Consider the following 7,167-nt stretch of genomic DNA (forward strand, 5'->3'; position numbering starts at 1 on the left):
TTGCTTAGATTTAGGTATGAGAACTAAGTGCTAGAAGGTTATTGATCATTTTTGGTCTGAGGTAAAGCATAGTTTATTGTCTTTGATATTCTATCCCAGATATCTATATTTAGGAAAACTTGTCTCTGTAGGCAATTTTGGCTTTATTGGTGGAGTCTGTTGTTTCCTGGCTGTGAGCAGGGAAGGCAGACCTTCCCATGTCCCTTTAATTTTCTGTCTTTCTATCCTGCTTCAAAAACATGGGTCAAAAAGTTTGCACAAGCTGGGCGTGGTGGTGAACACCTTTAATCCCAGCACTTGGGAGGCAGAGGCAGGCAGATCTTTGAGAGTTTGAGGCCAGCCTCGTCTACATAGCTAGTTCCAGGCCAGCTGGGGCTAGAGGGAAACCCTGTTTCAAAAAGACAATAACAACAAAAAAAGTTTTTTAAGGGGTTAATGCATGTCTCTTCTTGTAAATGGAGTTTATAGTCTTGCTTGTGATAACCCAGACAATAGGTTTACAGCCGGGGCAAAGAGAGCAGACTCACATTTGGTCATATGTGCTCAGCCTGGTCCATTGCTATTTTAACATTCTTATTTGGAACATCTTAGCATTAAAGGAATATTGTCTTTTTGTTGGCAATCATCATAGCAAATGTTAATTGTGCTGAAAAATTTTTTGGACAGGGTTTTCCTGTAAGCCCAGCTGGCCTAGAGCTTTCTATACAGACCAGGCTGGTCTCAATCTCATAGAGATCCACCTGCCTCTGCCTCCTGAGTGCTGGGATTAAAGGTGTGGTCCACCATAGCCGGCTGCTTCTCAGCAGGTGAGGGGCTCGTCCTTTTCATGTCCCCTTAATTTTTCCTGTCTTTCTACCTGCCTTAGCATGATGGCTTGTTAGTCATAGTCCGTTAACCTTACACGAACCTGGTTGAAAATGTTCTCCTGGCACTGTTATTTTTCCTAAGGAGGTCGGAGCTCTCTCTCTCTCTCTCTCTCTCTCTCTCTCTCTCTCTCTCTCTCTGTCTGAGAAGACTTCCCAGTAACCTGATGGAAAGAGGGAGAGGAGACCTTAAGTGTTTTAGCTGGCAGCACTGAAATGACAAATCTGATCTGTAGTAGAGAAGAGAGAGAGAGAGAGAGAGAGAAAGAGAGTGAGGAATTCTCTGTTGTGTTGTATGTGTGTGTAGGAGAGAGGAGAGGGAGTGGTAGAAGATGTCTTATTTGTGAGGCCCTCCTGATATGAGTCTCCTGTACAGGTCCGGTCATCTCGTGTAGTGTCGTACACCCCCCCCCCCCCCCCCCCCCGCCAAGGGCCCTCGTGGGAGGGGCCTGAGCACATCAGGGATTCCTGTCTCTCACACTGAGTTGTGTAAAGAGCTACACAGAGAAGGGATTTTGGAATCAGGGAACCATGGGTGCTCTGCCCGGTGGTGAAGGCATCGGCTGAGACCAGTGTAAAAGTGAATAAATAATGAAAGAAAACAGTGGCAGGCCAGCAGGGGCCAAATGGACACGATTAAGGTACATGTAGGAAATTTCTGTTGGGATTCTATTTAGATGGCTTAGCAGTTAGTTATGAGCACTGACTGCTCTTGCAAAAGACTGGGGTTCCCAGAACCTATATAGTGGCTCACAACCACTTGTAATTCCAGATCCAGGGGATCCAATGCCCTCTTCTGGCCTCTGCAGGCACCTGCATGCATGCAATGCACATCAACTCATGCAGGAACACACACATACACATTGAAAAAATCTTGAGGAAAAACAAAACAGAATGAAGAGTCCCTGAAAGGGTGTTGGGAAGAGAAATGTGGAAGCAGACACCTGAGACCCCTCCCTGTCTACAGTTTTGCTGCATAGCCCAGGCTAGCCTTGAAGCCCTGATCCTCCTGCTTCAGCCTCAAGTGTTGGAATTGCAGGTGCACGTCACCATGCCCAGCTGGGTCTTGGGTTTCTGACCTGACATACTGGACAATGAGCTAGGTTAACAGTGAGGTGGGAAGTCTTTCTCTGTGTCTGTTTGGAATTCCTTCTCTGGCAGGCAGAGGCTCCCTTTGCATAGTGTCCTGTCCTGTCAGCAGAGGGCAGCCTCAGCCAGTTAACAGACTTGACCCCTGCAGTGTGGCCGTGTGCAAGATGGATCCTAGGAATACCAGTTCTGGGACAGCCACACCTGGCTATGGAGAAGCAGCAGGCTGACTCTAAGACTCAGTTCAGCCTTTGACTCTAAGCTGAGTCCACCCAGGAAAATCAGGGCCTAATGCCCAAACCACATGGTCTCTCCTGGATTTCAACAGTTTCTTGATTCTTTTCCTAGAGTTCCTTCCTGTCACATGTGTGCTGTGGAAACCCTTCAGTGGTCCCTCCCCAAATGCTCTCAATGCTTCATGTTCCTCATGTACTATTCTGGCTTAGTTGCCCAGCAGGGCCAGGATGAAAATGTGAATATTTGACATTTCTTGCACATTTGGAAGACTTAACAATCTTCGCCCTGCATTTTCACATAGTAAATGCTAATATTTCCTCAGTACCTGCTAATGTCAGGTACAATCCTAAACATGCTCTGTTTTGCATTCTAGTACAAACATTCCTTTTCAGGATTCAGTAAACAGGCATAGAAAGGTTGAATGACAGACAGCAAACAACAACACCAGAATTTGAACCCAAGTAGCAAAATTCTAGAATTACAGACTCTTATCATTAGGCTACCCCATCTGATAGTAGTTTGGAGAGCTAACCTACACTGCCCATTTTAGGTGAGGTATGAGCTCTCAGATCACCATGTATGCTTGGTTCTGGCTGTGTACCTAGACTGGCCTTTGATCTCTCAGTGCAACTCAGATTGGTCTCATAATTTTCCTCCTCAGTTCCTCTGCAGGCATGCTTCTCCACACCCATTGTTTTTGAAATATTTACTTGATTCCTGAAGACTCTGAATTTGGAAACTTTTTTCCTCATAGGTATATAAGATATTTAAATTTATTTATTTGGTTTTTGTCTTTTTTGACACAGCATCTCCCTGTAGCCCCAACTGGCCTAGAACTCACTATGTAGACCAGGCTGGACTTGAACTCACAGAAACAAACTATTTATTAACAGAAAAGACCTACAGACACCTTTCTTCTTGGCGCACCACCGTATGTCCCTGGTGGCCGGTGTTCTTGGTGTGCTGACCTCAGACATGAAGGCCTCTGAAGGGACAGCTCTGTGGGCTCTAATCTCCAGTTGTTTCAGGTACTCACAGAACAACTAGACGGTTGTCTAGAACCTTGGCTGTGTTTTCCATCCTATACGTTCTTTTGTCTGTTCAAGAACCAGTCTGGGACCTTGTACTGGCATGGATTCTGCATGTGGGTGATCACACATTTCACATCTTCTACACTGAGTTTCCCAGCCCTCTTGCTGAGGTCAGTGTCTGCCTTTCTCAACACCACATGAGCATATCTTTACCCCATACCCATAATGGCAGTGATGGCAAAGGCTTTTTTCCACACCCATCGATGCTGGTATTAAGTACTTGCAAAATGTGCTGGAACTTCTCTGTGTCTCATCGGAGACATGATAGTGGCACAAGCAGTGGCATGTAGGCCTCCCGTGGAAGCGGAAACTCTTGGTGTTTAGAGAATGCTCATTGCTTTGAACGGTGAAAACAGGACAGGAGAAGGGACTGTCGGAAATTATGATGGAAGGAAGGTCCATGGAGTTCCTATGGTGAGGGGATGGATGGATAATAGACCTTGGAGGCTGGACCCACACCTGGTGATCCCAACCCCTCGCTGGTCTCCCAGGTCCTCCACTTGGTGTGGAAGCAAGGGCTGTAGGATTTCAGAGCTTGAGCTCTGCAGTGGGGCCTCCAGTGGTCCAGGGAGAGGGAGAGCCCTAGGCTTGCTTCCTTGTCTGCTGGTAGGGAATATCCTCTACTAGGGATGGTTAAGAAATTCTTGCCTAGCCCAGAACAATGGGATTGAAAAGAAGTTTAAATGACTTTTGAGAAAATAACAGCAAATTTCTTTTCTTATTTTTTATGTGTTTAAGTGTTTTGCCTGCATGTATATTAGTGCACTACTCATGTGCAATGCCTGCAGAGGCCAGAAGAGGGCATTAGATCCCCTGGAACTGGAGTTATGGACAGTTGTTAGCTGCCATGTGGATGTTGGGAACCAAACCTGGGTCCTCTACAAGAGCAGCCAGTGCTCTTAACCACTGAGCCATCTCTCCAGCTTTCTTTTTTAAAATTTTTTTTAAAGGCCTATTGAGTCTAATCTCTTTCCCAAGTGGTTTTGGGTGTGGGTCTATCCCGTAGAGTCTGGTCAACCTATCAGGCATCACACCAGTAGGGAAAACTGGCTATCTCTCTCCCAGCATTCATCAAATGCCAATGGATCCTCAGCTAGGGCTGGGGATTCCTGCCCACCTCTTTCATCCATGCTGGGCCCTGTCTGCTTGGGTTTGCTCAGGTCTTGTGCATGCTGTCATAAGTGTGGTAGGTTCATATGTGCAACTACTCTGTGGTGTCCAGACAGCAGTTCCTTGTATTCATCTACCACTTCTGGCTCTTACAGTCTTTCTGTTCCTTCTTCCCCAGTGATCTGAGTCTTGGGAAGAAAGGGTTCGATATAGGTGTCCTATTTCGGGTTGAACACTCTGCAGTCTCTTATTCTCTGCACACTGACCATTTGTGGTTTTTTGTGTTAATCACCATCTGATGCCAGAAGAAACTTCACTGGTGAGGGTTGAATGATGCACTAATCTATGGTAATAACAACTAATCATTATGAGTCAGTTTAATATTATGTCTATTTAAGCTGGGCATGGTGGTGCGCACCTTTAATCCCAGCACTTGGGAAGCAGAGGCAGGCAGTTCTCTGTGAGTTCAAGGCCAGCCTGATCTACATAGTGAGTTTCAGGCCATTTGGGGCTATAGGGAGACCCTGTCTCAAAAAGACCCCCCCAAAATTATGTTTATTCAGTAGAATGATAGTAGTAGGTTCCCCTTATGGCCTGTGACCTGTGTAGACACAGGTTCTTAGTCCTTGTAACAGTGTCAGGTATGGACTCCATCTTGTGAAGCAGACCTTAAACTATCACCTTATCCAGCTGTGAACCCTTCGAGATGATTATATATTATTATTATTATTAATATTATTATTATTATTATTATTTTGAGTTTTTTGATGTCAAGCATCTATTGTATGCCAGCTAATTTATAGAACAGACTTCCTTAGTCCTCAAGACAGCCTCACAATATGGGTACTATTAATGGCCATTTTACTATTTAAAAAATATTTTATTTATTTATTTATTTATTTTATATATATGAGTGTACCCATGTCGTGCAATGCCTAAAGAGGTCAGAAGAGGGCGTTGGATCTGCTGGAACTGGAGTTATGGATGGTTGTTAGCTGCTGTGTGCATGATGGGAACTGAACCTGGGTCCTCTGCAAGAGGAGCCACAGTGCTCTTAATCAGTGAGCCAGCTCTCTAGTCTGTTGAGTTTATTTTTCAGATGAGTCTCACTGAAACTGGAGCTCATCAATTAGACTAGCTGGCCAGCAAGTGCCCAAGATCCTGTCTCTGACTACCCAGCACTGGGAATTATGTGTGTATGACCCTGCCCAGCTTAAAAATTAAAAAAAAAATTCATTTATTTCTTTTTATTTTTGTGTATGAGTGAGTGTTTTACCTGCATGTATTAAGTGTACCACATGCATCCCTTGTTCCTGAAGAGGCCAGATGAGGATACTGAATCCCCTGGAACTGGAGTTTTAGACAGTTGTTAGCTGCCATGTGGTGCTGGTCCTCTGCAAGAGCATCCAGTGTTCTTAATTTCTGAACCATCTCTCCAGTTTCACTTTAAAATATTAAAAAAATATTTTATTATTTTTATTTTATGTGTATATGTGTATTACCTGCATGTTGGTAAGTGCACCTATGTCATGCAGTGCCCATGGAGAACAGAAGAGGCTCGTCAGATCCCCTGGAACTGGAGTTATGGACAGTTGTTAACTGCCATGTGGGTGCTGAGATTCGAACCCAGGTCTTCTGTAGGAACAGTCAGTGTTCTTAACTGCTGAGTCATCTCTCCAGCCCATCACTTTAAACTATTTTAAAATTACATTATTTACTCTGTGTGTGTGTGTGTGTGCGTGTGTGTGTGTACATGTGCCATGACGTGTGTGGTGAACAGAGGACAACTTGCAGGAGTTGGTTCTCTTTCCATCATGTGAGACCGGGGGCTGGAACTTGGTTTTCAGGCATGGCAGCAGGCACCTTTACACACTAGCCATCTCCCTGGTCCTGTGTCCAACTTTTATGTGTTTGCTGGGGATCTGGACTCAAGTCCTCACCCTTGAATGGTGGGCCCTTTACTTATGGGGCCATCTCCCCAGCCCCACAATTGTTCTTATTTTATACTTGGCAGTGAGGTATAGAAAGGCTAAGTAAGTTGTCCAAGGACATAGAATTTGGACTGTGTCTAAAAAGTAGTTATTGAATGAAAAGATGAGTGGACAACTTCCCAGAGTGCACTGGGTCTCTGTGGCCTCCTCCCATTCTTCATCCTACTCAGCCATGCCTCACAGTACAAAAATCACACAGGTTAGAGGTGGCAAGAGACTACCTCAGAGCTTTTAGTGAGTCTCTGAGGTCCACAGGACAAAGTCCACCCTTTAACTGGAAATGGATCCTTTTATGCCACCTCTGACTTCTCCTAGACACTCTCTCTTTGTCCCCGTACTTTACGTGTGTACCAACCACTCAGAGGTTCCCAAGTTGTTTTTTGTTCAAGTATTTTATTATTTTTATTTTATGTATATGAGTGTATGTAAGTGCACCCATGTCATGCAATGCCCACAGAGTTCAGAAGAGGGCATTGGATCCCCTGGAACTTGAGTTACCGATGGTTGGTGGTGTGTGCCACCATGCTTAGTTCCATTTTTTCTTTTTTAATTAATTAAATAAATAAATAAAATTAACTTATTGACTGATTTTTTCCTTCCTTCTTTCCTTCCTTCCTTCCTTCCTTCCTTCCTTCCTTCATCATTTATCTATTTCCTTCTTTCTTTCGAGACAGTTTGCTTGCCTCTAGCTCCCGAGTGCTGGGATTAAGGGCAGGCATGTGCCACTGCACCCTGCCGTTATTTTTAAAGAAGATCCCAGGACGGCAGGCAGCTCAGCTCTTAGGA

General features: G+C 44.7%; 1 pseudogene; it reads right to left on the bottom strand.

Annotated features, from left to right (window-relative positions):
- Window positions 1-3,089: 3,089 nt before the first annotated feature.
- On the bottom strand, window positions 3,090-4,410 carry LOC115069648 (annotated as a pseudogene).
- Window positions 4,411-7,167: the final 2,757 nt, after the last annotated feature.

The sequence above is a fragment of the Nannospalax galili genome, unplaced genomic scaffold (assembly GCF_000622305.1).
Source record: "Nannospalax galili isolate Female #2095 unplaced genomic scaffold, S.galili_v1.0 scaffold1714, whole genome shotgun sequence".
Lineage (NCBI taxonomy): Eukaryota > Metazoa > Chordata > Mammalia > Rodentia > Spalacidae > Nannospalax > Nannospalax galili.